The sequence below is a fragment of the Dromiciops gliroides genome, chromosome 3 (genome assembly GCF_019393635.1).
Source record: "Dromiciops gliroides isolate mDroGli1 chromosome 3, mDroGli1.pri, whole genome shotgun sequence".
Classification (NCBI taxonomy): domain Eukaryota; kingdom Metazoa; phylum Chordata; class Mammalia; order Microbiotheria; family Microbiotheriidae; genus Dromiciops; species Dromiciops gliroides.
The window spans coordinates 310741832-310767524 of record NC_057863.1 but is presented as its reverse complement, the minus strand read 5'-3'; the positions used below and the strand labels follow the sequence as shown (position 1 = coordinate 310767524).

General features: G+C 37.9%; 2 pseudogenes; one reads left to right on the top strand and one right to left on the bottom strand.

Annotated features, from left to right (window-relative positions):
- The window catches only part of LOC122747520, a 48573-nt pseudogene extending 23984 nt beyond the window's left edge, over positions 1–24589 (bottom strand).
- Positions 24588–25467, top strand: LOC122751796 (annotated as a pseudogene).
- The last annotated feature ends 226 nt before the right edge of the window (positions 25468–25693 follow it).

Here is a 25693-nt window from a genome sequence, read left to right as displayed (position 1 = left end):
AGAAAATTGAATCACAGAAAGGTGAAGTGGTTTGCCAGCTTGTTACTGGCAAAGACAAGCCTAGAACATAGGTTTAATTTTATGATACACAACACAACAGAAGTACAAACACAGTGTAATAGCAATAAAGAGTACTAAGAAATAACTTCCGGCTTCTGGAGTCAGGAAAAGCTTTGCAGATAAGGTAGTATTTAAGGTATTCAGTGAAAGGTGGGTTAGAGTTATAAGAAGATTTAAGGTGAAAAAAGACATTTAACATGAAGGCCATGGTATAATTAAAGGCACAGTTTGGAAATCATGAAGTGTTATGGGAGAATTAGTGGCTGTGGCATACCAGGTATATAAAATAGAGAAATGATAGCTCATCATCTTCATCATTATAATTATCATTAACACAATAGTGCTATTTCTAAGCTTGGTGCTTCATGCTTACATTCCCATTTCCCAGCATGGCTAAGGCAGATGGATATCTAATATCAGGAGATCTGGGCTAAAATTGGCTATGCCTATTGGGTGTCCACACTAAATCTGGCATCAATGCATTGAGACTCAAGGAGGGAACAACTAGATTGCCTACTGACGCAGGTCAGCAACTGAGGAGGTCAAAGTCCTTGCATCCATTAGCAATAGGATTAGGCCCATAAATAACTCCTACATTTTCCACTTGCATGGGTGAGAAGAGGAGACACATTTTTTAGAAACAACAATAACAACAACTACAGAAAAGCATTACTGGGTGCTGTTTTAAGCTTCATTAGTTCTCTCTCTATGTCTCTTAAATATATGTGTGTATGTATAGGTTAATATGTATATTAATAAACAAACTATCTATATTTATATATACATATACATACATATGGATATCTATCTATTTTATATGTATATCCATGTATATGCGTATGTGTATATATCTAGATATATCTATCTATCTATCTATCAGGTGGGTAGGTAGAGATAGATGATAGATGATAGATAAAAAGATAGATGATAGATAGATAGATAGACAGATTTCTTTAAATTTGTGAGGTGAAGATAATTCATTGAATGTAGTTTCATAGCAAATTGTTCAGGGCTTTGAAAGACAAGGTAAAGAGTCTATCCTTTATTCAGTAGGCAATGGGAAGCCACTTTAAGATTGTGAGCAGGAAAGCAGCACTATCAGCATGAATACCACCCTGGATACACACTCTTTCCACCTGTATCAGTTACTTCTCTAACTTAAAGACTGACAAATCCCTAGGGCACTTATAAGTTGCTTCCTCCTGGTCACACAGCTATAGACTGCCATAGTCTGTCTACTTTAAAATGTATGTCCTTCCCGGGGCTTAGTAAAGTGCTCTTCACTCAGTAGGTATTTAATAAATGTTTGGTGAATGTTGCATGAAAAAGTCAGCAGACCTTACTTCATGAAGATTTAATTTGGCATCAAGGGGTAGGAGTAAATCAGTTGGAGGCTAGGAAACTGATTAGAAAGAAAATATTAGGGTTAGTGTAAGTGGAAACAAATTTGTTTACTGAAGTTACATCCATGGGAATCAAGAGACTGTGGAAATAGAGTGAAGAGAATTTATTAGTTGCTTGTAGAATGGGTTTTGAAGTCTTCTTTTCAAAAAAGAATTTTGAAAATTCAAAGTCAACTCAGGCTATGGAACTAGTTTGTTGGAGGAATTGCAGTACCATTAACTAGAAGTAAGAAAAAGAAGAGTCATCTTTTTTTATAATGTCAGGGTATTGATGGTTTCGATTTGGGACATGTTGAGCTTAATTTTCAGAAAGGACTTCCAGGCAGATAGATCCAGGAGGCTGTGAGGAATGTGAATCAGAAGCATATAGCAAAGAAGTTGATAGGAAAAGTTAGAAATTGGAGTTATCTGTCTATAGCTGAATTAGTAGATGTGGAGGAGAAAGTAAAGTTTAAGAATGTAAAGGAGAAAAATAATGTAAAGGAGAAAATAAAAGACTGAAAACAGAATTTTGTGAATCTCATACTGTAGAAAATAGAAGAGGCAGAATCAAAAAGTAAAGAGCTGAAATGGGAATATGACAAAAACAAAGGGAGGTGATACTGTAGCTATAAGACAAAGAGGGGGTTAATATTAGATCTGCAGTACTGAGCAATCAATCAAAAATAATTTATTAAGTACTTATGGTGTGTTTGGTTTTGGAGAAAAAACAACAAAAGAATAAAATTTGTCTTTTCCCACAAGAAGCTAATATACAGTATGTGTTGAAATGAACAGTACACCAAATAACCCCTGGAGTGGAGTGGGTCATTTCTTTTAGGAAGACCACTGTGAGCAGGGGGAGGTAGACTCAAACAAGAAACATCTTGGGGTCATTGAGAATCTAGTCTGGCTGGAGCAGAGAGCTTAATTTGGGGAGTGTTGGGATATAAGTTTGGAAAGATAGGTTAGAGATATTGCAAGTGCACAGCATGGAGTACTGGCCTAACAAATGTCACATCCATTCATTATGCTCAAAACATTGAGCTTTAATATTTTTCATTGTATGAAACTGGTGGAGGTTTTTCAAGGTAAGTTTCATATGTACTCATTATCCAATAGGGAATTAACAAAGGCCAGCCTATGATGAGGGTGGTATGCTATCACAGAAGAAAAAAAAATAAAATAAAAAACCCAATACTACAGCCTATTAAGGTTTTTTTTTTTCTTTTTCTTTTTCTTTTTTTTTTTTTTGGTGAGGCAATTGGGGTTAAGTGACTTGCCCAGGGTCACACAGATAGTGTTAAGTGTCTGAGGCCGGATTTGAACTCAGGTCCTCCTGAATCCAGGGCCGGTGCTCTATCCACTGCGCCACCTAGCTGCCCCTAGACTATTAAGTTTTGTATAAAAAGGGAACAGTTATCCTTTGTAGTACTTCAGAATCATAAGAGCAATAAAAATGGCGTATGAAATTAAACTAAAGGTGCATGGTCAATTTAGACCTCTCAAAACGAGTGCATTTTTTTTTTTTTGGTGAGGCAATTGGGGTTAATTGACTTGCCCAGGGTCATACAGCCAGTAAGTGTCAAGTGTCTGAGGCCGGATCCGAACTCAGGCACTCCTGACTCCAGGGCCAGTGCTCTATAGACTGCGCCATCTAGCTGCCCCAAAAATAGTTCTGTTTGTTTGTTTGTTTTGGGTGAGGCAATTGGGATTAAGTGACTTACGCAGGGTCACACAGCTAGTAAATTGTCAAGTGTCTGAGGTCGGATTTGAACTCAGGTCCTCCTGAATCCAGGGCTGGTGCTCTATCCACTGCGCCACCTAGCTGCCCCAAAACGAGTGAATTCTTGTCTGTAGCCCTTCCGTGTCACTTAACTTTTCTCAGAATTAACTTACTATTAGTTTATTTTTGTTCTAAATATCATAGGTAGAGCAAACAGGGAGAGAGCATTAGTCCTGTGAGATAGAATGGGAAAGCAGAGTAAAATTCTTTAAGGATAAAAGTGTAGGAGCAATTATCTAGGGTAATCAACAAGGTATTTTCCTCTTCCTGGTGCCACTGTCACAATAACAAATTAGTTTTTTAAAAAAGTACTTGACATTTAAGTGAATTTCATTGATAAGTTGAATTAGGTCAACGTGGACCTCAAATTTCTTTTTAAAACTCAACTTGCTTAGTATATCTCATAGCTGAAAGTAAAATAATAAATAACCTTTAAATTTTGCTTTAATGTGTGCAAAGGTATTTACTTTTATGATTTCATTTGATTATAACACTACCTAGGTGAGGTATATCCTTTAACTACTATTATCCCTATTGTAAAGATGAATAAATTAAGGCTGAGAGTAATTACTTGAAATAATGTGGAATATTTGTTGTTTGTGGGTGTTTTTTGTTTATTTTGTTTTGTTTTTTGGTGTTTTGTTTTGGGTGAGGCAATGAGGGTTAAGTGACTTGTCTAGGATCACATAGCTAGTAAGTGTCAAGTGTGTGAGGACAGATTTGAACTCAGGTCTTCCTGAATCCAGGGACAGTGCCTTATCCACTGTGCCATCTAGCTGTCCCAATGTGGGATATTTGAAAGAACATTGGAATAGGAGTCAGAAGACACAAATATGAATCCTAGCTCTGTTACTTGCTATCTGTAAGACCTTTGGCAAGTCACTGAAGGTTTCTATGCCTCAGTGTTTTCATATCTTAAATAAACGGGTTGTCCAAAAGCTCTCTTAGATCAGCTATGTACATATGTACATACATATATACATACACGATTTTATACTTTCACAGGTTCACAGTTAATAATGTGGTAAAATATGAAAGTTTTTAACAGTCGGTTAGGATAACTGAAAGACGCCAGTTTTTCAAGGACCACCCTTTTGGGGAGGAGATGAACAGTCCGCCTGCTGCGCATGTCAGACTGCCTGCCGGGTACAGTCCGCCTGCTGCGCATGTCAGACTGCCTGCCGGGTACAGTCCGCCTGCTGCGCATGTCAGACTGCCTGCCGGGTACAGTCCGCCTGCTGCGCATGTCAGACTGCCTGCCGGGGTTTTTTGACTTCCGGGGTGGAGAGAAGGGGAGTAGCCTTTTTTGCCGGCTTGGCGGGACTCCTGGCGGCGCGGGACAGACGGTCTGACTCACTCCAAAGGTGGCCTAAATCGGTTTGGTGAGTTTTTATAAGGAATATAGACTAAGCCTAGATTTAAGACGATTTCTACTGTATTTCTATTTTCCTATCCTTCTAATCAACAACACCTTATATACAATAAAGGCTCTATCTAGAAAACCAGAAGCTTCTTCCATTTACTAGTCTGGGAGATAAATTAAGGGAAGGGTTAAGTAGGGGAGATTTATGATCTAATATCCAATTTTAAATCTCACAGTTTGGCGACCCCGAAGGGACCTTAAGGACCCTCCCACCCTCCCTAGTTTGGCCATAAGCGGGCTAATTCGGTGGATTTTCCAAATACCCCCCCCCCCCCCCCCCCCCGCGGGACTTTCCCTTTGTCTAATCTCCCTTAAAGACTTTAAGCCTCTAAAAGTCTTGCTTTAAACAGAAAAGCCAGCCCAGTTTAAAGGGCAAGATGCTCGAATATTCTACCATCCCTTTGATTTTTCTCATCGGAATGTATTGGGACAGCATAACATCCCGACTTAGAGGAATAGTTTACTCAATGGTCCTTCATAACATTATTGGTTTTTTCCTCATTCAGGCAGCAAAAAGTTTTTTGTATAATAGTATACGTGAGAATCTTTGGGAAAATACGTTTAATATAAGTAGAAATTTTATGCCTGCAATTGAAATACCTTTTAATACCACATCCATAGTTCATACGACTAAGGATTTTATTTTTTTTTTGTTGTTTTTTTTTTGTTTTTGTTATTATCATTGTTTTTGTTATTATCATTGTTATGATGTGGGGGAAACTCTCACATATGGAGAGAGACCTCAAAATGGCTGTTTCTACTAGAGATGATCCAAGTTCAGAATCAGATCAGCAGAAACTACTCCCTCTGCAGGAAGCTATAGAACATAGTAAGAAGGGAGTGCCAATTCAAGTCAGAAAATATAGCCCCTTTAGACCAAGTGACTTGAGCGCATGGAAATCAATCATCCCTAGTTTTGAGAAAAATCCAAACACTGTAATTTCACAGTTAAGGACTATATTTAATGCATATCAACCCAGTTGGGCTGATGTTACTTGCCTTTTGGAAACTTTACTGTCCCCAACTGAGATTACAGATATTATCTCAGCAGGAAATGCCCTTGTTGCGAAAGGTAAGGCCGATGTGGAATGGCCTCTAAAGGATCCAGAGTGGAATTATAATGATGATAGGGATTTCCAAAGATTAAAAGATGCTAGAGAAACACTTCTGAAGGGAATGGAATCTTGCTCTAGAAAACCGGAAAACTGGCAGAAATTTTTAAGCCTACCTCAGGAGGCTAATGAAAGACCAAACAGATTTTATGATAGACTTTGTGAGGCCGCTAGACAGTACACCAGATTGGATCCAGTAGATTTAAGAGATTCCTGTATCATTCTCAACACATTTGTTTATAATTCACTGCCAGAAATACGCAGATACTTTCTGAAACAATGTCCAGACTGGAGAAATCTCTCAGTAGATAGAATTAAGGAACTTGCAAATTATGTCTTTGACTCACGTGAGGAAGATCCAGATCACCCTAAACAGAGCATTCTGGCACCAGCGATTCCTAGTCAGCCATGTGGACACTGGAACGAGGACACTAAGGTGTGTTGTTACTGTCGTAAGGAGGGGCATGAATTGAGAGAATGTAGGACTTGGAGAAGAAATTCTAATTCTAATTACAGGCGAAATCAAAATAGAAATAGATCTTTTTGGAGGAATACAGAAAGGCAGTACCAGAATAATGGTAACCAAGACCCCCCTCAGAAGAGGACACAGGAATGATGGTGTCTTGGGGAGGAATGGAACATAGATAATGAAAGCCATATATTCCCAGATCCGGATTTTTTGAATGCACTTGTGCCAGTCCATTCACCTCCCCAGAGTAATGAACCACATGTCACCTTAAAAGTGGGGGAGACTTATTATGATTGTCTGCTAGACACAGGAGCCTCTAAATCAGTATTAGTAAGCAAACCAGATGCTGGGTGTAGACCTGTAGGATTTTTGAATGTAGTGGGAGTCTCAGGAAAGAGCCAGAGAGTGGCAAAATTGAATCCTCGCATGGTATCTATGGGGCCCTTAACAGTGGAACATTCATTTTTACTCATGCCTGATGCCCCTGTAAATTTATTAGGTCGTGATCTCCTTTGCAAGCTTAGAGCAACCATATCTTGTGCTCCAGATGGGGCTGTCTCCTTACAATTGCCAGAGGATACTGTTCATTTATTACCAATTTTACTTACAGAAGCTCAAGGAACAGCAGGGGAGGTATCCAAAATCCCCTCTGACATTCCTGAGTCTTTATGGGCCTCATCCCCTAATGAGGTGGGGCTCCTTAAGTCTGCCATGCCTGTTACCTTTAAAGTTAAGGGGGGACCACCCCCCTCCATTCCACAGTATCCATTGTCTAGGGAAGCAATAGAAGGGATCACCCCTATAATTGAGGCTTTGAAAAGCCAGGGTATTATTATTCCATGTCATCACTCTCCATGCAATACTCCCATTTTGCCAGTTAAAAAACCCAAGCCTGGGCCAGATGGTAAACCTGTTTATCGTTTTGTGCAAGATCTTAGAGCGATTAATAATTATGTTATTCCTAGACATTCCATAGTTCCAAACCCGGCTACGATAATTTCCTCGATTCCCTATGAATCTACATGTTTCACAGTGGTAGACCTTTGCTCTGCCTTTTTCTCCATACCAGTACATGAGGACTTCCAATATTTATTTGCTTTTACCTGGAAAAATAGACAGTGGACCTGGACTAGACTCCCACAGGGATTTGTAGACAGTCCCACATTATTTTCCCAAATTTTACAGCAGGATCTGGCCTCTATTACCTTTAAGGGCTCCATACTAGTACAATATGTAGATGACTTACTTTTGGCCTCTCCTAATGCTGAAATTTGTCAGGAAGATAGCCGTCACTTACTGCTGGAGCTGCACAAGAGAGGACACAAGGTTTCCAAGACAAAGGTACAATGGTGTTTGCCCCAGGTAGAATATTTAGGATTTATTTTGGCTGCTGGAACTCGCTCTGTCTCTTCTAAGAGAGTCCAGGCCATTCAACAACTCTCTGCCCCCACTACTAAGAGGCAGTTGAGAGCCATTCTGGGAGCAGCTGGGTACTGTAGACAATGGATACCCTCTTTTGGTGAAATTACTAAACCCCTCATAGCTCTTACAAAAAGTTCTGTTCCAGACAGTTTACAGTTGGATCCCCAGCATCTCTCAGCCATAAAAGAATTAAAACGGGCCTTGTTATCAGCACCTGCCCTAGGACTGCCAGATTATAGTAAGCCTTTCACTCTCTTTGTGCATGAACAAAGGGGGGTGGCTTCTGGAGTCCTGACTCAGTCACTGGGGCCTAACCAACGTCCTATAGCCTACTATTCAATTCAGCTGGACCCTGTAGCGGCTGGAGCGCCACCTTGCCTTAGAGCAGTGGCGGCCACAGCGCTTTTGGTAGAAAAAGCCTCTGATTTGGTCCTAGGTAACCCTCTAACTGTGCAATGCCCTCACGAAGTGGAGGCTCTCTTACTACGTCACAGGACACAAGCCTTTTCAGATCAAAGGCTGGCTAAGTATGAAATAACCCTGTTAGGTAATGAGAATATCACTTTAAAACGCTGCACAGTTCTTAATCCAGCAACACTACTCCCTAACTTACCATTCTCGGGGGAACCGTTGCATGACTGTGCTTCTTTAGTTGATATGGCTGAAAAACCCCGTGACGATCTTTTTGATACACCTTTAGAAAATCCTGATCTTGTCCTCTATACAGATGGTTCCTCATTTATGAGAGAGGGAACCCGTTTTACTGGAGCTGCTGTAGTTTCTGATTATGACACCCTCTGGGCAGCTTCTCTGCCTTCCCATTTTAGTGCACAGGCTGCTGAACTTGTGGCTCTTACACAGGCCTGTAATATAGCTAAAGATAAGAGTGCCACCATTTTTACTGACTCGAAATATGGCTTTGGCATATGCCACTTTATTGGTATGATTTGGCGTCAACGAGGCTTTCTAACATCCTCGGGCAAGGCTATTGCCAATGGGGACCTTATCAAGGACCTCTTAGATGCCCTAAAACTGCCTTCTTCCCTAGCCGTTGTACATTGCCCTGCCCACACAGGGAATAGTGATCCTGTTTCAAAGGGAAATGCACGAGCCGATTCTGCAGCCAAGCTTGCTGCATTAGAAGCTCCTGAACATGTATTTAACCTTTCACCTTCTGAGGATATTCCTTCCAACCTAACCTATGACGATTCTGAAGTAGAAAAGTGGAAAAAGAAATTTAAGGCGAAACAGATCAATGGCATCTGGGTGTCTCCGGAAGGTAAGCCATTTCTTCCCCGGAAATTCTACCACCAGGTATGCCTCTCTGTTCACAGAAAAGGCCATTTTGGTATACAAGGCATTGTAGACTCTATTAAGAGAACCTGGATAGCACCAGGTGTGACTAATACAGCATCTCGAATCTGCTCGGGCTGCTCCACATGTCAGTCTTATAATCAGTATGCTTTTAAGGCCAAAGCTTATGGAGGGCGTCCTCTAGCATATACACCTTTTGAGCACTTACAAATTGATTATATTACTATGCCAAAAGCAGGACATTATAAATTTTGCCTTGTTATAGTTGATCAGCTCACTCGGTGGGTGGAGGCCTTTCCCAGCCCCCGAGCCACAGCTGCCTTTGTTGCCAAAATTCTTCTTAAAGAGATAGTACCTCGTTTTGGCCCACCAGCCCGCATCGATTCTGACAAAGGCACACATTTCACTGATTCGATTTTATCCCAAATCTACTCTTTCTTGGGAGTGACTCCAAAATTCCACACGCCCTACCATCCACAAAGTTCAGGCCAAGTCGAACGTATGAATAAAGAGCTTAAGAGTATGATTGGCAAATTATGTACTGAAACCCATTTGAAATGGCCTGATGTTCTACCATTGGCATTATTCTATCTACGAAGTAGACCAAGAGGAGAACTTCATATATCTCCTTATGAAATGCTTTTTGGTCACCCTCCTATCCAAGCTAAAACTTTTTCCCCAGTTTATACATCACTGGTGGGAGGTGATACTTCTGTTGCTTCCTATATACAGGAATTACAGACCAGGCTACGTGAACTCCATGAGGCAGGAGCTGTGGTCCAGGCAGGACCATTAGACTTTTCATTGCATAAGTTCAACCCAGGAGATAAAATATATGTAAAGAATTTTCAGAAAACCAGTGGAACTCAACCTGCCTGGGAAGGACCTTTTCAGGTATTATTGACAACTCCTACTGCCATTAAAATTGGTGAAAAAGACTCATGGATTCATTGCTCTCATATAAAGCCTGCACCATTCATAGGTGAAGAGATTTCAGATAGACCTGAGGTAGACGCTAAAGAGGTAAAAACCCTAAAGATAGCAACTGTTAAAGAGCAAAGAGAGTTCAGAGGAAAAAGGCAGTTCCCATTTAATAATCCCACTGATCAGTTAAATGCTTTGGGACTCAGTCTTCGTAAAGTATCAGGAGACGGAAATTGCCTTTTTAGGGCTTTAGCAGACCAGCTAGAAGGTCACTGTAGAAATCATCTCAGACACAGACAAGAAGCTGCTTCTTATATGATTAACCATAGACAAGAGTTTGAGTCTTTTATAGTAAATGACTCCCCTTTTGAAGAATATGTTGATGAATTAAAGAAATTTGGAAAGTGGGGAGGAAATGATACAATTGTAGCATTTGCTAAGCAGCATCAGCTGAATGTTGTGGTTCATCAATTAAATCAGCCTTTATTGAAAATCAGTGGCACAGACAAAACTGATGCTAGAGAACTCCACATTTTCTACCATAAAGAACATTATGACAGCATTAGAAAGATCAATGACAATTCAGAAACCCCTGCCACTTTGGCATGCAGAGAATTGGGGAACCAGTTAAAACAATGTGGCATACCCCAAACTCTAGCAGCTTAAATACCTTAAAATTTAACAAGCATTTCCTTCCACAGGCAAAAGCACTGAAGCACATGGCCTAGTTTTCTGGCCCACCTCAATTTCTCCCACCCTTTTCCCTACCCTATACCTATTTTTTTTAATCCTTTTTGTTTTTTGTTTTGTTTTGACTTTTGAAAGGCACTGAAAAGACCTGGAATTCATCACACCTTTAAATTCTTTAAGAGCACAAAAGGGTGCTTAGCGAATCTTTTGCCTTTTATTTTTGGTTTTTGGTTTTGCTTTGTTTTTTTTTTTTTTTACTTTTGTTTCTTTTGCTTTTCTTTAAAAACCCGATTTTGTAAACTAAGTGACTTTTCAAAGGCATTTTAAGTATATGCTATTGAATATTGAATCTTGCTAATTGAAGTCTTATTTCTTTTTGATGAATTAATCACCACTTTAAGTATCTGCTACTGTTATACTAGAGAATTCATGTATAAGATGATGTGGTCTACTTGCTAAAAGAAGATTATGTAATAATGTCTAAAAGAAGATTATGTAACAATGTCTAATATAATCAGCTATTTACATTCATTTATTATTTATATGTCATTATACTCTGGGTATGGTTTGGAATTATTGTATATATCACTAATATATTCTCAGTTATGCAGCATAGCACACATTTTTACCATCATATTGTCTTTGGTGAAATTAATGAGATTTCAGAAATATGGAAACTTATCATTTCAGAGACTAACTTGCTGTGAACTCTGATGCAGGCCCTGGAGAGAATATATGTGCAACAAAAGGAGAGACAGGTATACTTAAGTCCATGGTTTGCTTATGATGGTGACTATGTAGAGCACAATTACTAGGCACAGTCCAGTATTCATCCTCTCTCCCTCCTAATTTAACCTAATTTAACTGAACTTACTTATCTTTTTATCTCACTCAGTTGAATTCACCTGTGGCCTAGCACAATCACTGGCTGTCTCGGAACCATGAGATATGGTATGATAACCTTTCCATAACATTTTCAGGTGTCATGAACACATACTAAATTTGACTTTGATCCAGACACATGGTGGTAAAAAGTGTTACTGATTGCAAAATGCTATGCTAAGGTTTAGTAAAAAAAAAAAAAATACAGCAATTCAAACAGTTAAAGAAGAAATCCAGCTTTCCAGACCAGAGTCCAGAATCCAGAATCCAGACCAGAGTCCAGAATCCAGTTTTCCAGACCAGAATCCAGTTTCCTCCTGATGACATCTTACCACTTCAAGAAGACAAGAGAACTCAGAGACTTTATATGAACTGTTTTGCTTTATTAGCTTTTACTATCTCCTTTCTGTTATATACTATCTGTAACATGTACTCTCTGCAGAGGCTCTCCCTTTGCAAGACTAATGTCAAAGCGTTGGTTCATGAGGAAAGAAAAAAAAATCGCCCCTCTGGACAAAACTTTCCTCTCTTCCTTTTCTGTATTGTTGTTCGCATATTATTAGTCAGCAGAAGTTATTATATTCTTTTTACTGTTCCATCAAGGAAACATTCCATTTCTTGAGGAAGCAAAGGGGGGAAATGTGGTAAAATATGAAAGTTTTTAACAGTCGGTTAGGATAACTGAAAGACGCCAGTTTTTCAAGGACCACCCTTTTGGGGAGGAGATGAACAGTCCGCCTGCTGCGCATGTCAGACTGCCTGCCGGGTACAGTCCGCCTGCTGCGCATGTCAGACTGCCTGCCGGGTACAGTCCGCCTGCTGCGCATGTCAGACTGCCTGCCGGGTACAGTCCGCCTGCTGCGCATGTCAGACTGCCTGCCGGGGTTTTTTGACTTCCGGGGTGGAGAGAAGGGGAGTAGCCTTTTTTGCCGGCTTGGCGGGACTCCTGGCGGCGCGGGACAGACGGTCTGACTCACTCCAAAGGTGGCCTAAATCGGTTTGGTGAGTTTTTATAAGGAATATAGACTAAGCCTAGATTTAAGACGATTTCTACTGTATTTCTATTTTCCTATCCTTCTAATCAACAACACCTTATATACAATAAAGGCTCTATCTAGAAAACCAGAAGCTTCTTCCATTTACTAGTCTGGGAGATAAATTAAGGGAAGGGTTAAGTAGGGGAGATTTATGATCTAATATCCAATTTTAAATCTCACAATAAGCATCTCATATGGGATCAAACTCATTTTCGTAATTCCAAGTCCAACACTCTAGTATGTATCCACTATTGTCAACTGCTCAACTGAAAGTAACAGAATCATCTATCTTGATCAAAAAGGGGCCACCTCAATGTAAAAATGAAGAAACTGAATCCAAAATGGGTTAAGTTACCTGCTTGAGGTCATATGAGTTGTAAGTAGCAGACTCAGGATTTGAACTCTGGTCCTATAACTCTGTTAAATTGAAATTCTACATAAGCAAAAAAAAAAAAAAAGACTCTCAACAATCATATAAAAGTAATTTATATAGCAGGGACTAGAATCTAAATCTGACTCCCAGCCCCGTACTCTTTCCATTTGACTACATACAGCTTTATGAATTCAACGAATTTGCTGTGACTGAAACAAGAATGATAGTGATCTAGAAAATCTGTGGAATGTAGGTAGGTATATGTGGAAAGGCTCCAGCCTTTCCTGCACATACGCACTTCTTTTTTTTCATATTCTGGCCCTCAATGGAAGAACAGAAACTGTTGATAATTGGTCACTTCAAGACATTTTAAACCGTGCTTCAGCTGAGGAATATTAGAACAATTCAAAGAACTTAACATAGGTCTCCCTAATATTAAGGTAACTTCCATAAAGGTGAAGAAAAATAGTATAAGAAAAATTAAATGACTTACCCATAGTCACAAAACCAATAAGTGTCTGAGGCAGGATTTAAAGTTATGTCTGACCCCGATGCTAGCAATCTCTCACTTTGTACCACCTAGACTACATATCTTATTCACTATCTTAGAAATCTAGGAAATAATAATAATTTTGAATTTGGAAATACTTTTTTGTTCTTTATTTTTTTTTTCCTTGGCAAGGTGTAGAAACTAGAATTAGAAGGCACAATCAGAAAGGAGGCATAATTTAACTCAGTACAAGGAGCTATTGAGAGATAATTTGGCTTAGACACCTTCCTCTTGACACATGGCAGTTGTGTGACTATGAGAAATCATTTAAACTCTCAGTGCCCTGGCACAATGTTCTCAAAACTATCTTGACAGCACACCTCTTTCAGTTAAAAAAAATAAAAGCAAATGTGTTTATTTATGAATTATATGTATGTATTACTATACTAACATTTCATTATGAAATATATATGAAAGGAGACACCAAGGAGATAAAGGTGAATTCATTAAAATATATCATTTTATTTATAATGGTAAAAAATATTTTTCTTTCACTAAAATATTAGTTTTTAAAAAATAAGAACTTAATTAATCATGATTTTTAAAAATTCCTGCATATGTCCTGGAAATTGGGGAGCACATAAATAACAATTGTTTCAGTAACTGATTATTCATTTAATTTGGTTTATGTAGTTACTTAAGGATACGAATTTCTCAAGCTATTTTATTGAAAGGTACACAAGATAATAGGTCATGTCAGTGAATGGTTTTATGTTAATCATTATAATAACTTTTAGACCAAGGATTGAACTTGTGAGTTCATTAGCATAGGGAAATCCAAGGTAAGGAAATTTCTTCTATTGAGGCAGGCCTGGATCTTCTCTGCAGTTTATAAATTTAGAAAGTAACTTAGAACACTAGGAGATTAAATGATTTGTCTAGAGTTACACAACCTGTATGTGTTAAAGGAAGACCTTGAAATCTAGGTCTTCGTAAATCCTGGCCTCCTCTCATAATTTTTCCTATTTTTCATATAGTTTCATTGGTGGGTTCTTTTAATTACATATTTTATTTGAAATTTTACATTATTATTACTTCCGGCTTTCATGACTAATGATATATAATTGCATTCTAGTCATACAGGACTAGGAACTAGTCTCCAAACTCTCTCTGATATCTCTGGCCTCTCTACATTTATGCAGTCTGTCCTCTAAGCCTGGAATGTGTTCCCTTTTCATTTTAAGCCTTTTCAAACCAGCCTTTTCCCTCTAGGTTTAACTGATGTGAGACCTCTTCCCTGATTCTTAGACTTCTAAGTTCTCTTCCACTTTAGTTTTTCTTGAATTCTTTTTATCCAGACCTCTCATTCATAATAACCCACCTTGCATTAGAGTTGTTTGTGTATGTCTCAAATGTTTTAAACTCCAAGAGGGCAAGGGTGTTAATCTGTATCTTTGCAATGTTAGTCCCTAATCAATAAGGAAGATTTTTCATTTTACTTGGAATGTGTATTTTTTTGGGGAGAATGATGACAAGGATGTATGCACATATACATAATTTTATTTATTTATTAAATATTTCCCAATTGCATATAAACAATTGTTAAACATTCATTAAAAAATTGAGTTTAAAGCTCTCTCTTCCCTCCAGCACCTTCTCCCTCTTGGATAAGGCAAACAATTTGATATCTATTACACTTGTGAAATCCCACCAAAAAAAATCATATTAGCCACATTGCAAAATAAAGCACACACACACACACACACACACACACAAATAAGAAAAATAAAGTAAAAAAGTACTTCAATATATATTTGGAGTTTTTCTGTTCTATCTCTGAAGGAAAATAGCTTTTTTTTTTTAACTTGGATTTTTTGCAATTGTCATGGATCATTGTCTTAATCAAAGTAGCTAAGTGTTTCACAGTTGATCATCATTGCAATGTTATATGTACTGTATACCATGTTCTCCTGGTTCACTTCACTTCACTTTGCATGAATTCATATAAGTCTTTCTGTTTTCTAAAACCATCCTGCTCATTATTTCTTATAGCACAATAGTATTCCATTGCAGTCATATGCCACAACCATTCCCCAATTCATGAATATCTCTATGATTTCCAATTCTTTGCCACCACAAAAAAGAGCTGCTATAAATATTTTTTACACAAATTGGTCCCTTTCCCTTTTCTTTTATCTCTTTGACATACTAACCTATTAGTCGTATTTCTAGGTCAAAGGGTAATCAGAATTTTGGTTCTCTTTGGGGATAGTTCTAAATTGTTCTACAGGATGGTCAGACAACTTCATAACCCCACTACAGTACATTAGTTTCCCAATGTTTCAACATCCCCTTCAGTATTTTTCATTTTCCTTTTTTTGTCATGTTAGTCAATCTAACAAGTGTGAAATGGTATCTAAGAGTTGTCTTATTTTGTATTTTTCTAATCGATAGTGATTTAGAGCATTTTATACAAATATTGATAGGTTTGAAAGCTGAAAACTGCTAGTTCCTAAACTTTGACCATTTATCACCTGAGGAATAACTCTTTATTTTAGCAAAAACTTTCCTAATTCATAATATTTTTGATGAATTAGACCTTTGTCAGAGAAACTTTCTGTAAATGTTTTTCTCTGTTTCCTGTTTTCCATCTATTTTGCCACATTGATTTTGTTTGTGCAAAAATTTTTTGATTTCATGAAATAAAAATTATTTATTTCACATCCTTGATATATTTGTTTGCTCATAAGGTCATACCTTATCCATAGATCAGATCAGTAGAATTTTCCATGCTCCCTTTATTTCTTAAGGATATCCCTTGTTATATCTAAATTAATTATCTATTTTGATCTTAATTTGATATATGATGTAAGATGGTGGTTCAATTATAGTTTCTGCTAAACTGATAGCAATCTTTTCTATGTATTCTAACTCCTAGATATCAGCTTTTGAATGGTTTTGAGAAAACTTTCAGGAAATAAACTTTGTACACTTTTGTCATGATAGGAGAAAACCATTACAATGGAATATTTTTGGATTGTATGAAGAATATTTTTGATAAGAGCCAATAGGATTGGTAGATAAAGTAAATATATAGTTGTCACTGGCTATACATGTTGCCTGGAATTGTCACTTGATTGGTAGTGTGCACTTCAAAAGTAATCAAAATTTAGACTCTCATTTTCTTTCTGTGCAGTTCAGTGTTTTAAATCACAAAACAATTTTATGAAAAAGTAAATGCTTTAAACTAATTATTCTATATCTTCATCAATAAACCAGCAAAGAAATGAGGTGCAGATCAACGTCTTACACAGTTTGGCCTAACAAATTCAAAATGGATATATGGCCCAAAAATTAAAGGCCAAAACATTAAAATAGGAGAAGAGAGATCACATGCCTTTCACAGTTAAGCATGACATGTATTTTGACCAAGTAAGGAACAGAGGCAATAACTAAAGACAAAAAAATATATCATTTGTATTACATGAACTTGAAAGATTTCTGCAGAAACAAAATTAATGCATATAGGCATAAACCCAAAATGGAGATCATTGATAAGAAGAGAATCATGATACACTCAAAATATTTATAGTAGCACTTTTTGTGTTAATGACAATCTATAAACAATGTCCATAAATTGGGGAATTAATAAAAAAAATTATAGAACAAAAATATAATAGAGTAACACTCTTCTGTAAAAAAAAAGAAAAAATAATAATTAAAACAGAAAAACATTACAAAATCTAATACAGAATAAAGTAGCCAAGTAAACAAGATATAGTATGTTTACAATGATGAAATGGAAAGAACAACAAAAAAATTAACAAAAGTGTGTCTTGCAGAATTACAAAGAACAAAAGAAAGTTCCAGAGAATGGAAAAGAAATGAAAATTCTTCACCCTACACTACATATATTTCCATTCTTTCTATCTATCTATCTATCTATCTAATATTTTTAAATTATATTTTTACATTGCCAAATGTCTCCAAGTATCACTCCCCTTCTTATAACTATATTATAGTGTTATTTACATATTTCTGGTACTTTTATTCTTCCTATTTTTTCTTATTTCTTTAAAACTTTTTTCTTTTTGTTCCTTTATGACTCCCTCTGAGGAAGGAAGGGGAATAATACTTGGAGAAATTTGGCAATGTAAAAATATATTTTAAAAATATTATACTGGGGAAGCTAGGGGACACAGTAGATAAAGCACTGGCCCTGGATTCAGGAGGACCTGATTTCAAATCCAGTCTCAGACACTTGACATTTACTAGCTGTATGATCCTGGGCAAGTCATTTAACCTGCCAAAAATTTTATTTATTTATATATATATATATATATATATATATATATATATATATATATATATATATATATGTATATATGTATATATATATGTATGTATGTATGTATGTATATGTATATACACCATGAAAATTAGAAGACAAGAAGTCATATATCTGTCACAAATATAGGCAAGAATTGTACTCTTGACAAAATAAGTGATAGAAACAATTTTAAAAAGCAAAATAGATGAATACATGAAATTTGTAAGCTTTTGCAGAAATGCAAATAAGATATTTAGTATATGAATGGAGGCAGTAAAATATGAAAAAAAATGTTTCAAACTTTCACATAACAGTTTGGTATCCAAGATATATAGACATCTGATAAAAGTATAATGTCAAAAGTCATTACCCAATAAATAAGTAGCCAAAAAAGATGAACAAATGGTTCTCAAAAGGAAAATTGTAAACTATAAATATCAATATAAAAAAAATTCTCCAAATCACTAAAGAGACCGAGTAATGTTGTAGAATTTGAGGGAAGATAGTCACCCTAATACATTATTGCTAACAATAAATTTGTGAACAGGTGCAACTATTTTGGAAAGTGAATAGGAATTATACAAATGAATGTATCAAAATGCTCTTTTTTTAATCATGATTCTAATTTTAGACATAAGAAGAAATTTCCCATATACACCCACATATTTGTAGCGGCATTTTTTTTTGTGTGTTAAGAAAGAAATGTAGGAGCAGCTAGGTGGTACAGTGGATAAAGCACCAGCCCTGGATTCAGGAGTATGAGTTCAAATCCAGCCTCAGACACTTTACACTTACTATCTGTGTGACCCTGGGCCCCTGGGCAAGTCACTTAACCCTCATTGCCCCTGGGGGAAAAAAAAAACATGAGAAAGAAAGAAAAAGAAAAAGAAAAAAGAAAAAAGAAAGAAATGTAGATGCCATGCCTGGAGAATGGCTAAACAAATTACATATGTAATGGTAATAATATTTTTGTAAGAAATGGCTAATTTTATGAATATAAAGAATTGTGGCAAGTCAAATTTTCTATTCAGTTCAGGTGTTTTCATCACAAATGCCTGAAAGTCCTCTTTTTCATTGAAGCCCCATTTTTTCCTCTGAAAGATTGGTAGGTTATTCTTGGCAATAGTCCCAGTTCCTTTGCTCTCTGGAATATCATATTCCATGCCTTCCTGTCCTTTAATGTAGATGCTGCTAGATCTTGTTTTATCCTTATTGGAGCTCGACAGTATTTGAATTCCTTTTTTTTTAGGTGCTTGAAATATTTTCTCCTTGACCTGGAGTTCTGGAATTTGGCTATAATATTCCTGGAGCTTTCCTTTTGTGATCTCTTCCAGGAAGTTATTCAGTGGATTCTTTTAATTTCTATTTTGCTTTCTGCTTCTAGAATATCAGGGCAATTTTCCCTTACAATGTAAAGAGAAATGAGAGTGATACAAGAAAATAATGAAAAAATCACCAGCTTTGTAAAGGAGACACAAAGAAAAAAATAATGGAGAAAATAACACCTGAAAAAACAGGTTGGTCCAAATGGTAAATGAAGTACAAACAGCCCCTGAGGAAAAGAATACCCTGAAAAGCTGAATTGGCCAAATGGAAAAGGAGGCACAAAAGCTCTTTCAAGAAAATGATTCCTTAAAAATTAGAATTGGGCAAATGGAAGTTAATGACTTTATGAGAAATTGAGAAACAATAAGCAAAAACCAAATGAATGAAAAAAATAGAAGGCAATGTGAAATATCTCATTGAAAAAACAATTGACTTGGAAAATTGATCCAGGAGAGATAATTTGAAAATTATTGGACAACCTGTAAGCCATGATCATTTCTGTGGCCTCAGACCAATTCACATTTTTCTTGGAAGTTTGGATGTAGCAGCTTTGACTTTGTTATCTTCTTCTGAGGGTGTATTTTGATCATCTTTGTCACCATTGAAACTTTCTAAGGTCAACATTTTTTGTTTGTTTGCTCATTTTCCCAGACCATTTCTTGACTTTTAACTCTTTGTTAAAGTGAAGCACTGCTTCCAAGGTGGAGGGTGTACTGTCCCAAGCTTTAGGGTATTTGAGAAGTTGTTCTCTGAGATACTTCTAGGAATTTGTAAATTTTTAGTTCTTCCAAGGTGGTATGATTTAAGGAGAGTTTTGTTTACTACTCTTCTTGCCTGTGCTTTGGTCCAACTACAACCCTTTTTTTCTGCCCTGGAACTATGAATAGAGTCCTGTTCCACTGTGGCTGCGAGCTCTTGTGTGCTTGTGTTCCTACCCTACCTGGGACTACCATCCAAGACTGTAACCTGGATTGGAGTGTGGGAAACACAACAGAGTCATGACTCAGTGCTGGCATAGAGATCCCTGTAATCTCCTTCTGGTCAATTGTTTGAACCCTTTACTTTATGTGGGCTGAGTTCCAGAAGCACTTATTGTTGCAGTTGATTCAGAGGCTCTGGAGGCCTGCTTCTGGTTTACTGGTGTTGGAATTACACTAGTGCAGCCTGAGCTGGGCTGCAATCCACTCTCAACCTAGTACAATAGACCTTTCCTGCCAAACTTCTAAGTTGTTTTTGGCTGGAAGATGATTTCACCCAGTCCTTTTGTGTGTTCTGCTGTTCCTGGAATTGTCTTATGGCATTATTTGAAGATATTTTTAGGGGTCTTGAGGAAAGCTCAGTCAAATCACTGCCTTTCTTCCACGATTTTGGCTCCACCCCTAACTGACTTCCTTCCTTTTCTTTAATATGTACTATAATGTTTGGCTTTTTTGAGGGAGAAGGAAGGAAGGGTACAGGGGGAAATTCAGACAATTAGAGATAAAAGAGATTAATACCATATTTTAAAATAAGCATCTAGGGGATGATTGGGGAACTTAGTTGCAATAAGAGGTCTACAAAAAAAGACCAGCTGAGAATAATCAATGAAATGTCATCTAGAAAAATCACAACCAGCAGGAAGTCTGAAAAGAGGCTTTAATAGGAGGATTGTGAAGAGTTTTGTTTTTGGACCCCTTGAAATTAGAAATTTCAGCAAGGACTTAACAGTAACCTGGCTACTTCATGAAAAAAAGAGGAAACTGGAAGACTTAACCTCGCCTGCTGGGAGGCTTTGTAGGAGCTCCACGAAGGTGGGCAACTGGAAGAACTCAAGGTGGGTTATTTAAATCCTTAATATTAGGTCTAAGCAATAGAGTAGTTGAAACCAAACCTGAACCAGACATATCTATACTTTACTGATAAGGATTTTTTTTTTAATTTTTTTACCTTTACTTATAAGAATTGGGATGCAAGAGGTGCAGGTGATTCTTTGAGCCCCAAAGACATAAAAGATCTGCTATCCTTCTATGTTTACCAAGGTTAAAAGTTCCAGAAAGATACTATTTGTTTAATAATCCCTGGTATTTGATCTATTTTCACTTGGGAAATCATAGTGAGATGATGAAAGATTCCATCCTCTACTTCTTAATAATGATTCAAATGGTTTATAGTAAATGGACTTGTACAAGGTAATGCAAATATTTTTTGGGTCAGGTTTATAATTCACAAGACTGTTCAGTGTAAATATCCCACAGCAACAACTAGATCCTACATAGCATTCTAAAGTTTACAGTACACATTACAAATACCTCATTTTGGGGCAGCTAGGTGGTTCAATCAATAAAGCACTGGCCCTGTATTCAGGAGGACCTGAGTTCAAATCAAAGCAAACAAAAGAATTAATTTCTTTCATCCTGACTTCAAGTCTACTAATCTATACTGTTCAATATTTTGTGCCTCATATCCTGTCTCTAAGACTTACAGTACTAATGTTCCCTCAGTCTTATCTCTGAAATAAGATATTTGGACTAGCTGTCTTCTTAGGTCCCTTTGAGCCCTAAGCAGAAGAGAGCATGTTCTAGTTAACTGGAACCTAGTGCCAAAAGGGAGGAAAGTGAAAGAAGTTTAGAAATGTATGTTGTAGGGGCAGCTAGGTGACACAGTGGATAGAGCACCAGCCCTGAATTCAGGAGGACCTGAGGTCAAATCTGGCCTCAGACACTTGACATTCACTAGCTGTGTGACCCTGGGCAAATCACTTAATCCCAATTGCCTCACTAAAAAAAAAATATGTTGTAAAAGTACTATCCTCCTTCAGGAAGTTTATAGTCATTAGTGATCTATCCCTATTCCTCAAATTACCACATTTTTTAAATGTCCCTCTCATTCCTCCAAGTAGAAAACAAGCTTCATGAGAGTAGGAACTGGTTTTTATTTTGTCTTTGTAGCCTCCATGCTTAATACAATGCCTTGAATAGGGTAGAAACTTCATTGATGTTCCTTAGATTGGATTAGATTGCATTAGAAACCATTGTCTAAATTTTGGAGCAAAGGTAGAAGAGCTTAATCTTATGGAATCATATCTCTTATGGAGTACTGAAATCATTGCAAAGATCAGCCTAAGCCTCTTTATTTAAAAAGTGGTCTGTTGAGAAGCAGGATGCTAAACCAAGATGGAAAAGAAAAGTCACAAAATCAGTAGTATACTTCTGCTTCTCACCACCATCAGTTGTATGATATTAATACATGCATTCAGTAATAAGTATAGAAAAGATTGATAAAAACTCCAGTACTGATGAAAATGATAGGCATGATTAATCTATCTGCAAGGTATGACTTCTTTAGAAGTTACATCATTATTACTCTGATGAAGCAGAATTGTAGACAAAGTCTTATGTCTACTAGAGGTTAATGTTTCCAATCATGGGGAAATAAAATAGGAACCATAAACTTTAATTTATTACATATACAATATTTTTTGAGAGAACCCTTGACTTTTATGCTTGATGCTAAGCTGACCATCAGGAGATCCAATTCATATACTGATAATAATTGATTTATTGTCCCTTCTTGTTCTAACAAAGCAATTTCCTTCTTGCTTCTCAAAACAACTGAAAGATTTATTTTTAACTTTTCCCCTCCCCAATGACATATCCTAAGAAACACAAAGAACTTTTTTACTACAGGAGGTGTCTGATAGTATGACAAAATATTAGTTAAATTTTTCTTTGTCCTCTTACTCAGAAAGGTCTACTTATTGGATATGCCTTCAATTCCACTTAAGTTATTTTCCAGGCCTTAGGAAGTTGGTATAAAAATATAATTTCCCTAAAAAGTCTCCTTCCACAATTCAGGGTTACAAGGTGTAAGGTATAGTGGTTCAAAGACCAAAGAACTGCTCCATGTTCCTTCCTTTCTCTCTGAATGATGGGGTGGGGAAGTCATTTAACCTCTCACAACTGACTTTTCTCCTGTCTGAGGCTAATCATCTACTTCATAAGGTTGTTGCAGCAACTTAAGGGGTTTTAGTCTCCGCAGGTTCCTCAGGGAGTAAGATATATGATTACAGAGAAAGGTGACCATTAAGTCAGAAGGATATCATCGACTTTAGTGTACTACAATTCATGTTGAAATTCAGGGGTAGTACATTCGATAAAAAAGAGATAAGATGCATTTGCAGCCAGGGTTCACTTTGAAACAAACACAAGTGCTTTATATAGATATCCCTTCAATGGACCATGATGAGAAGCAGTGTTGTATAGTAGAAGGCCTTTTGGACTTGGAGTCAGAGAATCTGGGTTCAAAGCCCATGTACCTATGTGATTTTGAGAAAGTCATTTAACTTATCTTACTCAGTTTGTTTTTATAAAAACCTCAGGAGTCAGGTGATCTCTATGGTCTATTCCAGTTCTAAATTTATGATATTATGAAGAGGAAATTTAGATAGGTATGTTTTTTATTTTATTTTATTTTATCTTTCTTTTTTTTTTTTTTTTTGGTTTATGTCTTCAGCTACTATGCTTAGTTAAGTATGCAATTCCTAACCAGGTAACAACTTAAATGCTAGGGAGAGCATTTCAAAATTTCCATGAATTTGTGAGACAATCAGTATAGACACTGCCTCCATCAATGCAGATAGCAGCCATTCTATGCCTTTATATTCTCTTGGATTCTCATCTGTGTTGATTATGAAAATACATATAGTTTATTTTTCCTGTCTCCTACAAGCAGACCCAAGAAATTAATCTTTAATCTCTCCTACAAAATTAATAAACAGATCAGAGAAATTATATCTTATATCTCCTACAATTTGTTTTCATATCTGTCCTCCTACACAATCCAATGTGAGAGAAAACATAAATCTCCTACTAAAGCCAGATCAGAGACAGACAGAAAAATACAAAACAATTTATTTTTGTCCCAATAAGAAATATAACATGATCATGTGAGAGTCCCCCCCCTCATCAGAATAGAGGTCAGAGCGCCCCTTCTTTCTAAGGGTTTTTAAGGTTTTTTTTCTCACAGGTTACAGAATAACTTCATTGGCATGATACAAATCAACCCAAAGCAAATACTACAAATGTAAATCAGTTAAACAATACTAATCAGTTTAACAGCTCAATTTAAAGCAGATGCTATGGTTAGATTATGTGGAGACAAGATGGGTATGATCAAAGACAAGGAGGTCTAGATAGTTGATCAAGAGAACAATAAGATCTATTCACTTTCTTGGGAAAGAAGATAGTGAGTAAGAATTTCAAAGGAGCATTTAAATTTGTTTATTCTCTTGGGGAAAGTAAATTGGGACACTTTGGTTTCAGTTTGAAGTCTTTGAGCAATGGGTATTTTGCTCTTATTAATCCAGGGTCTCATAAAATCCATTTAGATAATAAAGCAGCTCCATCAAATCCAGGTGATCTGTACATTCATATTAACATCTATATCTTTTCAACAATTCATCAGTCTTTTCTCTGCATTTTAAAATACCTTTTGGGCTGCAGCGCGGGCTGGCGGGAGGGCAGACGGGAGGGAGCTGCAGGCCCGGTTGTGCTGCGACCGCCGCGGCCTGTGCGTTGCCCGGCCCCGCCATGGAGCCGGGGCCCCCAGCCATCCTCGAGGGCTGGTTCCGGGAGACGTGCAGCCTGTGGCCGGGCCAGGCCATGTCCCTGCAGGTGGACGAGCTGCTCCACCACCAGCGCTCCAGTTACCAGGAGATCCTGGTATTCCGCAGTAAGACCTATGGCAATGTCCTGGTGCTGGATGGAGTCATCCAGTGCACAGAGAGGGATGAATTCTCGTACCAGGAGATGACTGCCAACCTGCCCCTCTCCAGCCATCCCAGCCGACGAAAGGTGCTCATCATTGGTGGTGGGGACGAGGGCGTCCTTCGAGAGGTAGTGAAACGTCCATCTGTGGAATCTGTGGTCCAGTGTGAGATCGACGAGGACGTGATCCAGGTCTCTAAGAAGTATTTGCCGGGCATGGCCGTGGGCTACTCCACTCCCAAACTGACCTTGCACGTTCGAGATGGGTTTGAATTCATGCAATAGAACCAGGACGCCTTCGATGTCATCATCACCGACTCCTCGGACCCCATGGGTCCTGCCGAGAGTTTGTTCAAAGAGTCTTACTACCAGCTGATGAAGACAGCGCTGAGAGATGACGAGATCCTCTGCTGTCAGGGTGAGTGCCAATGGTTGCATCTGGACCTCATCAAGGAGATGTCACTTCTGCAAGTCCCTGTTCCCTGTGGTGGAATATGCCTACTGCACCATCCCCACCTACCCCAGCGGCCAGATTGGCTTCATGCTCTGCAGCAAGAACCCGAGCACTAACTTCCGGGAGCCGGTGCAGCAGCTGACCCAGGAACAAGTAGAGAAAATGAACCTCAAATACTACAAGTAGGACATCCACCGCGTGCCCTTCATGCTGTCCGAGTTTGCCCGCAAGGCGCTGAGCGATGTGTGAGGAGACCAGCAGGCCCACCTCAGCTTCTCCCAGGGACTTCAAAGCCATAAGTGCCCATTCCAGGGTGCCCCTCTTCCTGCTCTGAGGGCATCGCCTGGCACTCGGCACCCCCTCCCGACTGAGGACCTGCCCCTAGCCAACCATCCTGCCCGTTGACCAAGTGTTACCAAACTCAGGACGTGATCGAGGGGTTCCCCGTGCCATGCTCTACTGGGCGGGTCAGGGG